At 35.9% G+C, this 19,447-nt stretch overlaps 2 long non-coding RNA genes across 2 annotated transcripts; both read right to left on the reverse strand.

Annotated features, from left to right (window-relative positions):
- Positions 1–2,020: 2,020 nt before the first annotated feature.
- Positions 2,021–5,468, reverse strand: LOC117341469. Its single transcript, XR_004535637.1, has 4 exons — positions 5,358–5,468; positions 4,217–4,293; positions 2,999–3,089; positions 2,021–2,403 (listed from the first exon to the last, which is right to left on the reverse strand). It is a non-coding gene; the product is annotated as an uncharacterized LOC117341469 (long non-coding RNA).
- A 335-nt stretch (positions 5,469–5,803) lies between these two features.
- On the reverse strand, positions 5,804–18,680 carry LOC117341470. The gene is made up of 8 exons (XR_004535638.1): positions 17,738–18,680; positions 17,352–17,428; positions 16,482–16,572; positions 12,035–14,411; positions 11,711–11,801; positions 9,986–10,063; positions 8,799–8,889; positions 5,804–8,317 (listed from the first exon to the last, which is right to left on the reverse strand). It is a non-coding gene; the product is annotated as an uncharacterized LOC117341470 (long non-coding RNA).
- Positions 18,681–19,447: the final 767 nt, after the last annotated feature.

Consider the following 19,447-nt stretch of genomic DNA (forward strand, 5'->3'; position numbering starts at 1 on the left):
TGAAATATTGATGATCTTCAAATAATTACTAATTACGGCAATGTTTAATATTTCGTGTTGCCTTTTCCCCCCATATACTATTAATCTATAATTCCTATCTATTTCATTAATTGCATAATGAAGAACGTTATTTTGATATGTGACTGCCCCCTTCAGTCGTTGCTGAGCTTAAAGCAAATGCTGAACATTCCGAAGTTAAGTGTTTGCTTAATGGAATAGTTAAGACAACCTAAAATTTATAGAATTATGACATGAATGAATTGTCAAAAACATCTCTATCAGATAATGGGTACATTTTGTCCCACGCATAATAATACGACAACAAACACTAAGAATGTTTCCACTCTATGGGGTTTTATGTTTGGAGAAAATGAAGCGAGTTACTTAAATGTGACTTAAAGACATTAAAAACTCACAATTGATTCATAATGTCTAGAAGATGACGGTTCTTCAATAGGCCACACTTGTTTTTGCAGTGATTAAAAACATTACGCTTCGTAGCGTGTTGAAATAATTATACTTATCACTTAATATTCGGAAGTCGTCCAATCGGTAACGTCTTTGACGATTTTCCTACTGCTTATGCTTATGCAAGTCAAATCAAATAAATATTGTGTGTGCTATAAACTGTTATTGTAGTTATTTTAGCACTATTCCAACTATATCTAGTGTAGCACACGTGCCCGACCTCCGACCTCTGACTAATAGCTGTACATATTTGAATGACGCCATTTTCGTAGATGTCCGACTTCAAAGGCAATACTTTTTTAAACACTGCACAAATCAAGTCTGGCCTATTGAAGACCTGTCATCTACAGCCAGAGGTATTGGTTATCCCATTCACCTGCTCCCTTGCCTATATCATTGTTTTGACATAAACACTGTCTTACATAGTTTTGGAATATTCACCACAGCTATATTTGATGTGCGTTTCTTTTATAGTAATGCAACTGTGATATGTGACAATAATGATTGGGATGATGAAAAGGAAAGGACGATCTTATCACTTACATATGCCAAGAAGTGCACCTGGCGACAGCCTTTTATAAAATCGCATGACCTTATGAACACCGTATGTAAATGAGGAATCTGGACAGGCTGAGATTGTAGTTTGCAAAATTGTGTCCTGCTGGAGGAATTCGGTAATGTTTTCACGGCTTACTGTGTTCTGGTCTTAGTAGCAAGACAGGTTAAAGATGAATGTTTCTTGATGGCGTTAGTATATAGTATGCACCGCACAAGTCTGAATAAATGTGTGTTTGTAGTCAATTGTGTTGAGGTGGGGTGCCGTTTCGCGCTTGGCGGACTTGCTCCCCTTGCACTTTCCACAGTAGCCAGACCCCTGATTAACATTTTGTATGCAATTACTTTTGAGAATATATTGGACATTGTTTTATTAACATGGTGTAAGGGTTTGTAACAAGCATTTTACTTGCACTCGTGCTAACAAATCATTAATAACACTACACTATCTATGTATACAGTCCATTATTCCACCTGAAAAATAAATCTAGCACTGAAACACACACCTTTCGTTCATTTTTACGCCTATAGTCCAAATAGTGACCTCTAATCATGCTACGCTGATGGACAATCATAAGATAGCATCAGCCATGGTTACGACAAATGCAACCTTGGAATGTCGGCTTCCGAATGATGCTTCGATATTTTCTTCATTGGCCCACGTACGCTATATACCTAACAACTAAACATATTAAAGCTAACTACTTACCGAAATTAATTATCTACTCTGACTTTTTATCTGTCTTGAAGATTCTCGGTAATAGAAATGTGGACAATATCTCTATAGGAAAAATACTAATACTGAAGTTGTCATGGCATATTCTGCTCGGTTCTGAATACGACAACATTATCACTTCCACCAGCTGATCTTAAACTTCATTTCACCGATTTTAAAACATTGTTACTGGAGATTGAATATCTCTATGGCAATGCCCATGCTTTTTTCATAGATGTAAATTTCATTCTCGAGATTTTTTTTTCATGATTTTATTACATGGTCGAAAGCACTGTTGTTAACCTTTGAAAATTACAACTTGTGCAATATATCTAAGCACAACAGTATTCGTTTGTCAGATTTGTAGGGATTGATGGATATGCTACCTTATTACGCCACTTATTTTATATAAATCTAAGAATGGAACTCTTCATATAATGACATCCCTTACTTGATAAGTGGTGATTGACACATGTATAAAAACTCATGAGCACAGTTGCTGTCTACCAGCTTTATGGAATCACTGACTTCTATCGCGAGACAATCCTTATGTTCCAGGTCATATTGCAGGTAGTGCGGAATTCCTGTAAAATCTATAGGGATATTTCCGTCTGTCCAAAACCACTGTGTTTCATTTGCGATGTTGGTGCCTCCAACGAACACCCCTGGAATGTATATTGAAATATTTGCTGGAGATTTATCCTTTTAAATGAAATAACATTATTTATCTTTTGATATTTTGAGTGTTTTTACATTTTTTACTGTCGCTCTTCGCATGGCGCGCTGTCTCGTATACAGTGATACGCAGGTCACGTAATTTTGTCGCATGGTACATTCATTTCTGTCGCATGACACATTGTCGCTCTTCGTATGGCGCAATGCCTCTTGTACAATATGAACAAAATTGGTAATGTATGTTATTGAAAAATGTTTTTAAATGTAAAAACACTCCAAATATTAAAAGTATTTTTTTCTGTGAAATGTAGAAAAAATATCATTATAAAATGGATGTAAAATATATACATATAAAAACAGAACATATCACTTAATAACGTAGTTCCTGTTATTGTGTGATTGACGATAATTGGAAACAGCAATGTAACAGCATGAATATATCGGGTAATATTCGGGAGGGATGGGTGTCGAATTATATACAACACAATGATACAAATACATGTAAAGAATACGTACAAGGCGCGAGACAGTAGTATATTATTTAGGTATAATTCAACAAGTATACTGTAACATATATATACGTACTGATTCCTGTAGGTAGACCATTTGACAATGTCAGTAATAAATCCGCCGAATCTACTGTAGCTAAGGAATAGCCATTTCTCTCGCAGGCAATCTAAAAATGCAATACAATAGTATACTTATCCCTTGAAGAGGTGTGATGATGCTTGGTACGAGGGCTGATTTATAAGTTGTGAGCCTCATATTAAAGGATTTGAATTTTGCCGGACATATTGTATTATTTTTCAACATAATCCCCTTCAGTATCTATACAATTTCCCCAGCGGCATTTAAGGGCCTCTTTTATAGAACTCCTTTTCCGCGCTGTTCAGAAAGTCTTCCACTGCATGTTAAGGATTAGGGTGCCTGAAATAGCTGTTTTGGAAATAGATGAAAGTCTGATGGAGCGAGATCAGGTGAATAAGGCGGATATTCATCATTTTAAAGCCACAATGATGAATATCAGCCATGGCGATGACCGACTCTTTCACCCTAACCAGTTTTGTCCATTTTGCAAAAGCCACTTGTCTTGTTTACTTTAGAGTACGACCTCGCCGACATAAACCAACCGAATAAGACCACTCCTTGGGTACACGGCCCTATATAGTCAGAGAAAAGTAGAACTTAAAACGAATATCCTTGATTATCTCCTTAAATACGAGGCTCACAACATATAAATCGAACACTCGTATTAGACCAATCTAATTAAAATCTAGATGGTCATTCTCACTACGTTACATGAACATCTAACAACATCCCATAAGAGGTCACGTCAGGGTGACCTTTTGGATTAACCAATCAAATGGCTACTTCCAGAATCTAGGAAGTAAGTTTTATGTGTCCGAATTAGCATGACTAGAGTGCATAGCTTGTATAATCTGTCAATTTGTTTCAAGTCATTTCGTCCCATAAAGCATATAGCTATATACTGTGCCGAAACGGTTTGCTTCAGATGCATGCTGTGACGAAATGTTTTGCTTCGATGACATCGATAAAATGCCAATTCGCCCTGAAAGTGATATACACACATCCCAAAGGTCATCAGAACGTGACCCCATATTGGATGTTGTTAGATGCTCATGTAACGTAGTGAGAATGACCATCTAGATTTTAATTAGATTGGTATTAGACTAGCATATCAAAATAAATTTGTAAAGAGAGTTTATTGTTGTCGGTTACAATTTTAAATGTAGAGGATCTTACATCAATTAAATTTCCTAAATTTCTAACAGTTGAGGATACCTTGGCAAAACTCCACTTGGCGACATTGTCACTGAGTGTGTAACATCGTCCATTTATATAGGTCGGGCACCAACGATCTGACAAAACAGAGAATGATAATGTTTCACAATGGATTAATCTAAAGAATTAACGTCAAGACTTTAACATATCATATTGAATGATTGACCACGGGTTTTTTGTGTCATTACAAAGGTCTTCCCCACAGCAATACATATTTATAAAGTGATGTCAAAAAGGATGCCATTTTAAATATTGTATTTGGACTATTCAAAATCTACCAATATAGCATGAGAGAACAAATGTAATTTCATGATAAAATATTCAGCCAAAACGACTTCCTATAATGATGTTCACAAAATCAATCATCAAAATAATAATTTGATTGGTACATGAAAATATACATTAGTCAGTTGAAAATGTATAATGTGATCGAAAGAATAGGTTTTCAGCAATTATATCTGATGTTTAAAAGCAACCGGATATAGATATCAATGATTATGAAGGAGTGACTGTATCGAACATTTTTCATGGAAGTAACGTTATAAAATTTGTCACGTATTTCTTTAAAATCTGCACGCTCTATCATTTGAGAAATAGTAAATGTTCGATTACAAGCATGACAATAATTTTTAACCATGAGTTACGTGGGTATGGTCTATGCGCAGACGCGAGGATTAAATGACCTTAGGTGTTAATAGGACGTTAAAGAAAATAACCCAAACCAAACCAAACCAACTTCCTCCTCAGTCCGAGGGGTTATAACAGCCAGTGCCAGGAATAAGGAAACAAAGCACAGGAAGGCCGAGCAGTAAGTGTTTCATTGCGAGCAGAAGATCTATTTTGGTCTTTACAATGTCCCCTACATGGAAGACACGCTGAGAAAAATCCCCAATTCTTCGGGAGCCCTGCTTTAAGTCGTCTTCTACAATCATTATTCAATGGAATACAGTCGGCTTTATTCTAGGGCTCTCAAATGTCCCCTGAATAGAAGTGGTAGGCGATAACACCCCGACACCTCTTTCCTCGCTTGAGCAGGGATTGACAAAATAATGTTTATCTGCTCCACAAAATATTCGCCATGTTAACGTATCGGAACAAATGATTAAATCAACTAAATGAAAAAATTGTAAGTAAATCTCACCCGTGACGACACAGCTGTATCCTCCCTGAGTGAGTGTTAAACACACGGTGCCCGCGTTACAGACAACTCCTGAGCAAGCTCCAATGCTAGCCTGAAAATATCAATACAACATTTCTCTAAATTCGGAAGAGATAAGTGATTAATCAGAGAGTTTTGTCATTTAGGAATTGAATTTAAATTCTTCTTGTTTATTTTATAAAGTTTTATATCGGTTTCTACAGGAAGAAAATCACATGTTTTTCTTTACTTATTGAATTAAACCGTCCTGCTAAATTGTATATATTTTGAAACATTCCTAAGCTATGAATAATAAAATACAATTAATAGTAAACTACTTCAGGGATAGATCTTGTTTTTTACCAAAAAATACCTGACGTATTTATAGCATTGTTTCAAAACAGTTACCATTGTTTTTGTTTGTAACGGTCTTTCCGTCTTCCTGAGCATTGTACACGTAAGGGTATCCCTGTCGTACGATACACTCCCACACTCTGTGTATCGTCCACATTCCCGGATACACTGACCGTATCCTGAGGGACTCAGTTGTCGATACACTGATGAAGGGTCGAGTGAAACTCCGTCTTCTCCGTCACTCGGGAGGGAACGACACTCCTCCGAACCCACGTACTCGATCACGATAACAGTAATAATTAGCTTATATAATACGTACATAGTGTGAAATAATAGATCACATTTAAAATACGCAATTGATTCTGCTCATCTGAAAATACCTGCGCAACGAATTACATACTGTCCAATTAAAATTTTTACATGAACACCATTTCTGAAATATTTTAATAACGTTTCATAAGACAATATATTATTAGATATATAAGGTATGTATCTTGCCATTGTTGTCCACAACAGAATAGTCCTAAACATCATTTGATGTATACATAACAATATTTTCATTAAGAGTTATCGTGTGGCATTCAAAATACACTATTGCCAACAGCTAGTTTGGTTTCAATTCATAAAAGCAGTCTTCTCTGCAATGTAAATGTTCGATAATATTCTGAAAGCCATTAAAAGCGGAAATATTGTCCATAGGAAATTGTCCATATATTCCACTCGGTATCTTTCAACACAAATGTCATCCTCACAACTGTTACGTCTGCGAACCATTTTCCCTTTATATTGCACATTCCGAAGGTTCCGTCGCAAATTCTTCATGTGGTCATGGTACTGTCAGTGCTGGAATAGCAAAATCCATTGTTGCCATTTTTACACCGGAAGGTCCGATACAGATCAGATACATTTCCTTTTTCTATCGGAATTATCATAACATAGCTATATTACCATAGGTTTCTGTTATTGTCCTAGCGAGTTTTCGTATTTTCCAATTACCATATTCCTTCTCTTTCTATACATGTTTCATCTCAATATTATTCTAACCTTATTATGAAAATCAATTTACGTGGTAGTTATCATGCCAAAAGGTGATAATCGTCATTAACTCATTGATACATACATATGTATTTCATGGATTAGATATTGAATTATCCACCACAACAATAATTAAAAAGAATTAATTTTGAGCAATTGGTGTTGTGGATTCTGTGATTGTTAATGAAATGAAGATGGATAACTAGGAATTAATCAGCTAGGGTCAAAACCAAACCAGCAGAATTAATTCACATAACAAGACAAAACTTGTAGTATTTCGCTTGATAGTGCATTGATACTTAGAGGAGTCACTTACACAATTATATCGGATGGGAAATTGCGCGATAACAGTTTAAGACGCACCGTAATGACCTGTATATTGCCCGTTCCGTTATAATGCCTGCACAACCTGATATAATGGTTTTATAATTAAAAGTCTGCAGATAGACCGCTAAGGTGCATTGCCCGTCACTATGACGGGAATTTGGGTTGTACGAGTTTAGCTCTCTAGTACATCTCTAGTACCTTGACACGTGAAAGTGTTGATAACTGTTTTTACGTGATATGTCCACGCAAATTGATTGATTTCGGACGTGAACAACAATGTAGGCAACTGTACAAAACAATGTACATAGTACACAAGGGAAACACAAACGTTAAACATTGGATTTGATAAGAATACCTGCAGATTGCTGTTTCCCTCGGAAATATTTTGTCAGATAACCCACTTCATCAGATAACAAACAGAAAGCAATCTCTTTTTTTTAATTGTATTGGTTTGGTTTGGTTTATTTTGTTTAACGTCCTACAGCTTGGATCATTTAAGGACGGTCTCCCGTGCGTGCAATGTACGTTTGGTGACTTGTGATTGTATGTGTGTTTTGGGAGGCTGCGGTATTTCCGGGACTTTCGCCAATTTATAGTGTTACCTCACTGAACCATATATATTACCGAAGACGCCCAACAAGTACATCTTCAGCCAATGAGTCGCTGACAAAAACTCAATGTGAAATAGTTGACGGCGAAGTGTTTATTTCAAAGAAAAAACAACGGTTTTGGTTTAAGGAAATTCGTAATTGACAGCAATATGCTAAAGCACCATACAAACGGAAATTCATTTGTTAGAGATTTGAAATTTATAAATATTCACCTATTTACGACTCACATTTCATATACTTTAAAGAATGCATTTATCGCAATTATAACGTCAAAGTAAATCAAATCCTGCATTCTCAAATTGAACAAAATATGATTGTTCAGTGGTGATTGACACGGGTAAGATAACCTATTAGTATACTCATATAACATGATATGCAGATTAGATTTATTTTCAACGATGATGTCACAGTAAAAATCCTAATCGATTGGTGGCGATTGACAAATATACAGGAACTCGTTAGGACAATTGGTGTCCTCCAGCCGCGGTGTATCATCGACTGTGATCATGAGACAGTCCTGGTGTTGCCGATTATAATTGAGGGAGTGAGGGATTCCTGTAAAATTGATAGGAATGTTTCCGTCCGTCCACAGCCACTGTCCTTCAGTTTCCCTGTCGTCACCTCCAACGAACACCCCTAGATACAGACAGAAAGATATACTCTAGAATTCTTCTTAAAGAGAGTACATCCGTCTTAATTTACAACAATGATTTTCAACAAAGTGATTTAAATAAAAACATTTCCAACATACTTGTTTCCGATTATTTTATTATATTTTTCTTGTTTCGTCATTTCCAGGTTCTACATCACTGTCAAAGAGTAATTAGGATTGATGAAAACTAAGTTGTTGCATGTTTTATGAATACATACTTAACGCTATGTATGACATTTCGGGGCATTATTTTAATTGATGCTTGTATGTTTAGCTATAAATTCGTGACGATCCATCAACACTCTGAGATCATTGCGACCAAAATATGGTGTGTAAAATGGGCAAAACACGTGCTTGTGACTTCCATGGTTACTTAGACGTTACACTACAACAATTGATGGAATCTAACACCAAATTATCTACGACAATAAGAACAAATTGGTAATGTAGATAATATAAACATACTAGACCCTTTCGGTAGACCACTTGCCAACGTCGTTAGTAGATCGGCTGTGTCTACTCGAGCTAGGGAAAAGCCATTCGTCTCGCAGCCAAGCTTCAAATGTAATGCAATATTATACCAATAATATTCAGTGTTTCGGGTCATTTAATGATGGTTTTGATTGGTTTATTATTCTTTAAGGTCCTATCAACAGCTAAGGTAGTTGCAATTTCAATTTTATGTAGAGAATAATTCACATTATTGGCTATATAGTAGTCATATGGAATTTATTAACGACTCGCACAACTAAATCAGCCAATCAGCTGGTGTTTCACCTGAACCAAGTCCTTGAGGATAATGTGTTTCTTAGGTTTATAGCTGTTTTCCCGAGTAAATAACATTTGAAATGGGTTCTTTCTATATACAAGGATAAAGAGTAGGGTCTTGATATTTTGAAAATCAAAAATATAAACTTTTATCTTAGCTGTTGATAGGACCTTAAAGAATAATAAACCAATTAAAACCATCATTAAATGACCCATATGGGGGTTCCCAAGTGTACTGTAAGTGTCAGGGTTACTGTCTGTCGAGTACCAGTGTGCTATTATATGTCATTACACCTATACAACAACCACACTTATCCGATAGAAAAAACTTCAAACTTTAATTTGATATTATATTTCACATCAATTGAACTCCAAACGAGCGAATAAAGGGTTGGGGTCATTAGTAATAATATATAATAAATTATTGGGTTATGCGAGTCCTTAAGGGATTTTAATAATTTACATACCACGAGCCTTTAAATGATTTTCGTATCGAATTATTAAAAAAACTTTTATAGCAATTCCACATGACATAGTCACGAGTGTAAGATTCTGTTGACATTTGCTTAACATTAAATGAGTTTAACTAACAAAGCAAGTTTTAATCTTGGCATCAATGGGAAACAAAAATAACCAAAAGAAATTCAATCACACAATCGGACGTCCCAAAACTATAGTTCGCTTACGGCAAATACTTTCTATTCCATTTTAAAAATCTCAATATTTCTTTTTAAATCAATGTACTGAGTGCAATGATATGACAGTCGGTCAGATACAAATAGAGAGGGGGAGAGAGAGAGAGATCATTACTGTAGAAAGGACATCATTACACAACCTGAAAATAACGTCTGACGGCCATGACTACAGATGTAACAATTACTTACCTTGGCAACATCCCACCTGGACCACATTCTCACTTAGTGTAAAACAGCGATCTCCTATATAGGTCGGACACCAAGGATCTGTCAACATCAAGTTGAATGATTTAAACAAATATTTTTACATAATTCCAAGCAATATGGAAACGGATCTGTCCACATCAACGCATACTATTAATAGAATGAATGATATTACAAGGAAATCATTGTATCAAACCACTTAACCAGAGTAAATAAACTATAACCTTAAAAATGACATTAAAGAACGAATAAGTAGACATATTCAGTCATACTTTACACCCTTAATACTGTTTCTATACAGATTATCTACCACCAAAAGGACGTTTTTTGTCAGCCAGGGTCATATGAGGACGGAAGTCAAGGAGACAACTTGAGTAAGAAAACAAAGTAGAGAGGAATGTACGTCAAGTATTTGAGAATTTGTTTATTCTCTTGGATGTCTCCTAGATAGAAGAACATCCCAGATTCATCAACGGGCCCATGCACATTTATTCGCGTTCTACGATAAACATGCATTGGAATACTGCGGGACCTTATCATAGGGAAATTAACCGTAAAATATGAATAAAAATGATTATTTTTCTGGTGTTTTGGATGATATTTTACTTTATATCCAAGTTTAACAATGCTCATAATTAACCATTTCATTACAAATAAAACAAATTGCATACAGAATTATCACTATTAGTTCATGTTATTATCACTTTGAAATGTGACGTCATATTTATTTTTGTCAGTATAATTAACCAGATTAGATGTAACCTCATCGTGCCTAGGCTATATAAAAACTGAAGTGACATTAAAATGGCGCTTAGTTATCAATAAATATCGTCTGTATGCGATCGTATGTAATCTCTAGGGGATGAGGGTGATAGAGGATGTACATGTTAACTGATTTTATAACTATTACGAAAAGATGTACAGGTTTTTACATTTTCTGTATTGACTCCGAATTTCTATAGAAGTAGCTGTATCAGCCTGTTCCTTGATCTGCAGAATTATTAAACAAACTTACATTTAATAAGACAATACTTGTTTGAAAGATAACAAATCTACATAATAAGGACTGAAATAAAGCGAGAAGCAGGGGAACGAGAAGGTCCGTGTTATAATGGTTGTTTCCTCGGGCAAGATACTTTACCCCAATTTCTCTACATGTGACCGGCCTGCCATATGTTGTTCAGTGGAGTAATTACCAACTACTACAGGGAGACCCGATGTCAAAATAATCATGGCTGCTCACCGGGCGATAAACCGAGTAACCAAGAAACAGTTTGTTGGCTGACTTATTGTCAATTGTTGTCAATTATTTCAAACAAAGATCATTATATTGAAATGTGATCTAGCACAGAGAAGACACGTGGTCGGGGAGGTGACAATGTTTTTCACTTCCTATCGAGGAATCGAACCGTGGCTGCCTAGATGAAGATTAAGCAAAATTGTTCACGAGCAAAAGCCAGGATTGAGGTTATCTAAACCACAAGATTATGGTATGTGTGATCTACATTTGTACAACATTTTTATTCAATTTTCCCAAGAAATATCTCAATTAATTGGTGGTAAAAAGAAAATAATAGAATTTTAATACTTTCACAATTTTCGATGTTCTCTTGAGATATTTTCTGTGAAAATGTATCGGAAAAACGAACTATGGACGTTTTCGTATACAACATATATAATCACGTGATAACATAATGACGTCGCACTCACCCGTGACGATACACATATAACCTCCCTGTGTCAGTGTAACACACGCGCTTCCCGCGTTACAGACAACTCCTGAACAAGCTCCAAGGTTCGCCTGAAAACAGCAATGATACAAGAAAGACTCATTTTAAAATATTTTTTTATCTAGTGTATTAAAAAAAATACGTAAGCAACGCACCCGCCTAAATACTAAAGAGGGGGGAGTTTTGTTAAGGTATACTAAATTGACAGAAATATCAAACCAACCTAAATATAAAAACACATTAAAGGCTATATTATTATTATGCATGTATTTCTAACACAAATTGTCAGTTTAAAACCAATTACCATTATTGTTGTCTGTGATGAAATATCAGTTGTATCCCTGAGTAATGTACACGTAAGGGTATCCCTGTCGTACGATACACTCCCACACTCCGTGTATCGTCCACATTCCCGGATACACTGACCGTATCCTGAGGGGCTCAGTTGTCGATACACTGATGAAGGGTCGAGTGAAACTCCGTCTTCTCCGTCACTCGGGAGAGAACGACACTCCTCCGAACCCACGTACTCGATCACGATAGCAGTAATAATTAGCTTATATAATACGTACATATTGAGATGTTATATTTCAAAGTAAACATGCAGAGTTATTTTTTCTCGTTTACCTACATAATTATGGATTACATCTCCCAATGCAAAAATCACGTTCAATTATTTCTAATTATTTGTTAATTATCACGACATGGCCTTAATACAACATTTCTTCTGATAACGAGGTGTGGTATCCTCCAATGACACAATACTTATCTCTATCTACGTTGCGTTGTTTGGGGTCAGTAGTGTCCTAGACGTTAAACGTTAATCAATACTAATGTTGAAGGTATAACGCCTAGAGGTGATAAGCCACATAAGTCAATGAAACTGGCATATATAATATTTAGATGTGATATTGATTTACCATCACTTTAATAATGAATACTTAATCTTGCTTGTAACAAGCATTTCCATTGGATAAAATATGTTATCAATCTAAAGCGTAAACAATGATGTCGCCTATGTAACGTCGCTTTTGATTGGTGTTCATTGTTCGTGCAGATTTTTTTCATACCAAAAGCTCTTTTCCAGCACTTTTTTGCAATTTTCCGGGGGGGTTTTAAAAGGGAACTGTTGATTTTTTTGCCTTTCAATTAAAACAAAAATGAAAAAAGGTGTCCAGTTCTTATAAGATACGGACTCTGTAAAAGGAACCCTGCACTGAAGGGTTAATTTTTGAAAATACTGTTCATCAGAAGACACTGAACATAAAACAAAGATAACATTTTTTCACTAATTGTTGTTTTAATTGGTCCTAAACTTACAAGTAAATGGCGAATAATGTACAAAAACTTAAACCACGTGACAGCTAAAGAGCTGGAGGAACTTGGAACAGGATATTCCTCCAGACTCAATAGCGCAGTTCCTTATTTTTACGCACAACTTATCCTTTTTCGACAACTCCCTACTTTAGTTTTAACATTAGTTTTATATGTGCATTATATTAACTATAATTTTATGCATAAATAGAGGCCTTGGATACGTTATTCTAAACCCAGCAGTTTAAAAGTCCCTCTCTTGTCTGTACATAAAGATTTTTATTCTCTCGATAAACGTGTAAATTCTCCCTTTTCTCGTTTTATGGTCAGCAATAATATGCTTTTAATCTGGAAACAATCTGTAACTTGATATTTTGGATTTCCTGATTGATTTTTTTTTACTTACTATGTTCTGCTTCCATTTAGTATAACTTGTGTTGCTCAATTTACGTGAACACATAATAAAAGGGTAACTACTATACGTTAAAGGTCAAAGGTTATCAGGCGCGTCGAGTGTCGAGTACATGTCTAGATGAGAGTAAATACTCACGCGCACTCGGGCTGACATTTCGATACTCAAAATTGAAATTTATCAATAATTATTACATTTGCTACTATTATACCTTTTATTGCTAATAGCTGGACATAAAAATGGACATTTCCTTGACCGTTTATTTCATTTAATAAGTTTAGGCATTGACACTTAAATTTCATACCGAGAAACGTGCAGCAAAACAATGTTGAAATGTAATTGTCGGCGACCATCATGTTTTCTATCAACCTTACTTCTAGTTTACTATAAAAATCGTATTTTATTCTGATATTAGCGATTTCACTCGAAATTTGAAGTAAGAAGGATTTTTTTTCTGTGAAATAATTGGAAGGTGACAAAGATTCTCTGTCGAGTTTACTACCCGGGTATCAGTTTCTCCAGGTTTCATTGTATCCTCAAAAGAGAAAACGAAAAAGACTAAAAGTAATACTTTTGTGCATTTTAAAACAAGGAAACAGACAACTAGGTATAATTCTAACACTAAATCAACTTACCGAGGGTAAAACATGACCAAAAATGAATGTGGCCTTGTTAAATAGAACAGGTGTCCCGTTGCATTCAAAAATGCAGTTTGTTAACTTCATAATTAATATGACAGTTTAATTGATCAATGGTGATTGACACAAGTATAAAAACTCATTCGAACAATCACTGCCCTTCAGTTGTGAAGATTAGCTGGCCACTATCGTCAGACAAGCTTCGATGTCCCCGTTCCTTAATTCGTGTGGAATTCCTATAAAGTTCATATTGATTGTTCCGTCATCCAACAGCCACTCTCCATCCGTTATGCTGTCTGTACCTCCAACAAACACACCTGAAATGAAAAAAAAAAAAAAAAAAAACAAGATCGAGGGATATGTTAAAGATATCTTGTTTTTGATTATAGTGAGGGCTGTCTCAATTTTCACTGCAAAAGGAATTCAATTTATTTCAGCTTTTTTGTTGTTTCCTTATATAACTAATTATAACGTTTCATAATGTACCGTGAGAACTATTAAAGTTTACGTCTTTCGAACAAGATTTATTATTGTTTCCTTTTCGCTAAACCTCCTCTCCCCTTCAAAGATTGTATACGGTGATTTCTTAAAAGTATCAAACCATCAAACAATTACCTTTGCTCCTTTTGCAAAACCCTTATCATTATAGTTCATGAAAGAAACACTATACATGTGAGATAGTACCTGCTGCACATTTTCAAGTAAAGGGCGTCTAAATTTGAAATTTTATTTTTTTCTCTCCTTTCCACATGCACTTCTATCTTCCCAATGACTCACTTGACACTGCCTCTGTTGATAGGGCGTTAAATAACACACAGGGGATACCGTCCTCTAATGACCATAACTGATGATAGGACGGTTAACATCACACAGGGGAGACCGTCCTCTAATGACCATAACTGATGATAGGACGGTTAACATCACACAGGGGAGACCGTCCGCTAATGACCATAACTGATGATAGGACGGTTAACATCACACAGGGGAGACCGTCCTCTAATGACCATAACTGATGATAGGACGGTTAACATCACACAGGGGAGACCATCCTCTAATGACCATTACTGATGATAGGACGGTTAACATCACACAGGGGAGACCGTCCTCTAATGACCATAACTGTTGATAGGACGGTTAACATCACACAGGGGAGACCGTCCTCTAATGACCATTACTGATGATAGGACGGTTAACATCACACAGGGGAGACCGTCCTCTAATGGCCATAACTGATGATAGGACGGTTAACATCACACAAGGGAGACCGTCCTCTAATGGCCATAACTGATGATAGGACGGTTAACATCACACAGGGGAGACCGTCCTCTAATGACCATAACTGATGATAGGACGGTTAACATCACACAGGGGAGGCCATCCTCTAATGACCATAACTGATGATAGGACGGTTAACATCACACAGGAGAGACCGTCCTCTAATGACCATAACTGTTGATAGGACGGTTAACATCACACAGGGGAGACCGTCCTCTAATGACCATAACTGATGATAGGACGGTTAACATCACACAGGGGAGACCGTCCTCTAGTGACCATTACTGATGATAGGACGGTTAACATCACACAGGGGAGACCGTCCTCTAATGACCATAACTGATGATAGGACGGTTAACATCACACAGGGGAGACCGTCCTCTAATGACCATAACTGTTGATAGGACGGTTAACATCACACAGGGGAGACCGTCCTCTAATGACCATAACTGATGATAGGACGGTTAACATCACACAGGGGAGGCCATCCTCTAATGACCATAACTGATGATAGGACGGTTAACATCACACAGGAGAGACCGTCCTCTAATGACCATAACTGTTGATAGGACGGTTAACATCACACAGGGGAGACCGTCCTCTAATGACCATAACTGATGATAGGACGGTTAACATCACACAGGGGAGACCGTCCTCTAGTGACCATTACTGATGATAGGACGGTTAACATCACACAGGGGAGACCGTCCTCTAATGACCATAACTGATGATAGGACGGTTAACATCACACAGGGGAGACCGTCCTCTAATGACCATAACTGATGATAGGACGGTTAACATCACACAGGGGAGACCGTCCTCTAATGACCATAACTGATGATAGGACGGTTAACAATACACAGGGGAGGCCGTCCTCTAATGACAATTACTGATGATAGGACGGTTAACATCACACAGGGGAGACCGTCCTCTAATGACCATAACTGATGATAGGACGGTTAACATCACACAGGGGAGGCCGTCCTCTAATTGCTATGGCTGATGAAAGGACGTTTGACATAAATGGCCATAGCTGTTGATAGAATGGTTTACAATACACAAGACTTTTTCAGGATACCAAAACGTTATTGATAGTTATTTTATATACATACTAGTTCCATTGGGTAGGCCATCTGACAATACCAGTAACAGATCCGCTGTGTCCATTGTAGCTGAGGAGAAGCCGTTGATCTCTCAGGATAACTATAAAGGTTATAATTATATATGTTATATATATTACATATATTGCAAAACGTCATTTAATGATGTTTATTATAATACAAAATATGTACTTTTAGTTTTGTTGATGTTTTGATTGACGATTTGACAATTTTTACTTAGAGCAAAGAAAGACTAAAACACTTAACGCGAATTACGAACATACTATCGAACGTAAAAATAAACCAGATGTGTTAGGTATTGCTAAATCAATACATATCCCCTACCGGCCCCTCCGAATAATAATAAGTGACCTTGACCTTGCCCTAAAAGCCATGAAACTCGAACTTGATCTTTAGCTACTCACACTAAATGACAGAAAAGTGCGGAAAACTCAGTGGACGGACTGACACACGGATGGGGAGGAAACCTATAGTTGCCAGATTTTTAATCAACACGTGAAAATAGAAGTTATATTTTGGTATACATTACTTCAATGTTTATCATCAATCAATGAAATTTATTGAGACTTGTTGGTTTTAATTTTATGACAGAATTTGATAGGTGTAAAATGAAAACTCATGTTGAGGACGTTTAAACATTTTACATTGAAGAGGTTTGGAGGACAGGGGAATTGAGCTCACAGCCCCTAAATCCTGCCAATGTATATTGATTTATAGATCTATTAGATACATTTTCATAAGTAATGAAACATATACAAGTTTTACAATATTGGGATAATATATCAACTGAACATGGAAATTCTTTGATTTTAAAGAGATGTACATCATTGTGCATTTCTATAGATCAAACATCTGAGCTACCTTGGCTTGATTCCAGTCAGCCTCGTTTTCACTAAGTGTGTAACATCGACCTCCTACATAGGCAGGACACCAAGGAGCTGTCAATAGAAAGACAAGCTAACATATGGCTACTGAATTTCATTTCATAATTCTAACATTCTTTGTAACGAATACCAAGCGATATTACAAAGTGTCCCACAATAATACTAACAGGGAACTAAACAAATGAAGGTGGGGGTGTCCTTTTCAATATTGAAAAAAGCGCCCATGTACCTTAGGAAGTAATCGTCATAAGTTTTAGCTTCCAATATCTCAAATGAAAATTGCAATATTTGTCATCCAAATGTCTCGGATAAATTGAATCTATATAAACAAAAAACGTTGTGATAATATGACGTCACACTCACCTGTGACGATACAGACATATCCTCCCAGTGTCAATGTAACACATACACTACTGGCGTTACATACAACTCCTGAGCAAGCTCCAAGGTTCTCCTGCCAACAAAAATGATACGAACTTCTCAATATGGTATAGACTGACGTTTCGTAAGAGAGGTTAAGCGATCATTAAAGGATTGGCAAACAAGAAAACAAAACCTTAACGCTAAAACAAAATATAACGACAGGTATGTATTTACATAGCAAAACCGTTAGTTATTTAAACTGTTATAAATTCGCCAAACAAGAAACAACGCTTTTGAAAAATAAAATAAATTTCTTTAAAATCAAACTACTTTTTGACCATTGTAGTTACATATTTCCATTGTGCAGATTTTAAACAAATACATTTCAGATTTTAAGTTAGAAGTTACTTCAATGAACACTCGATACACTCTTCTTTCATTAATGTTTGTTATACGCCATTGGTTGTTACCACACTTATCATTTTTGAAAACCAATTCGATGACAATGAACGTGTTATGTAAGTTACGAGTGCATATTTTCATGTTCCGATCATATTTATAATCAATTTAGTTCTTTATAATTGTTTGGTGATTTTAGTTTTGTGACAGTCTTTTCGGTGTTGCTTGGTTCTAAATGACCCCCAACTCTGGATGGGTAGGAAAACAACAATACAAAATAAATAATTCAAGATCATATATCCGGAATTCGGTAATGATTATTGAAAGAAATAAGTTTCTACATTACACATAACTGGATGAATTGTTTATCAAAGTATTTTCAGAGTGCATTTCAAATGTTAACCCAAAAAGACTCGTTTAAAAATTATATGGTCAAATTATCGATTCTACTTCCGTCAGACATCATGACTTATTTTGAGTTTGAGTTTTGAAATGCTTATCATAATTAATCACGGCAAGAAAAGTTATAATTAATACAATTATGATATTGATGACAACATTGTTTTATGTTTTAAAAAATGTCCAAACTTCAATATTTTAAAATAAAGAAAACAATTATGGCCAAGAAAATAAAATTTCCAACTAAAATAGGATTAACCTTGTAAACACTAAACATTCACAGAAAATTCTAGCATTTTTTCATCCTTATTTTGAAATAATCCCTCATTTTTAAATATCAAATTTTCTCGAAAAAGTCTAGATACGAGAAAATTAGAATCGAAAAGCATAGTATTTACATATTTATATTTTGTATAAGATCATTCATGTCAATTTTCATAACAATCGGTTCGTTATTTCCGAACCGTGATGTATCACATACATGAATTGCATACATTTTCATCAGCAAATACTAATTATAAAAAAAGTTAAGGATATAGTAAAATAAATATTTTAATTACTTACCATTATTGTTATATGTGTTTCCATAGTTGTATTTCTCAGCAGTGTACACGTAAGGGTTTCCCTGTCGTACGATACACTCCCACACTCCGTGTATCGTCCACATTCCCGGATACACTGACCGTATCCTGAGGGACTCAGTTGTCGATACACTGATGAAGGGTCGAGTGAATCTCCGTCTTCTCCGTCACTCGGGAGGGAACGACACTCCTCCGAACCCACGTACTCGACCACGATAGCAGTAATAATTAGCTTACATAAAACATACATGATGAGACGTTATATTCATAGTAAACATGCAGAATTATTTTTAGCTCACCTGGACCGAAGGTCCGGTGAGCTTATGTCATG

Source organism: Pecten maximus, chromosome 13 (assembly GCF_902652985.1).
Source record: "Pecten maximus chromosome 13, xPecMax1.1, whole genome shotgun sequence".
Classification (NCBI taxonomy): domain Eukaryota; kingdom Metazoa; phylum Mollusca; class Bivalvia; order Pectinida; family Pectinidae; genus Pecten; species Pecten maximus.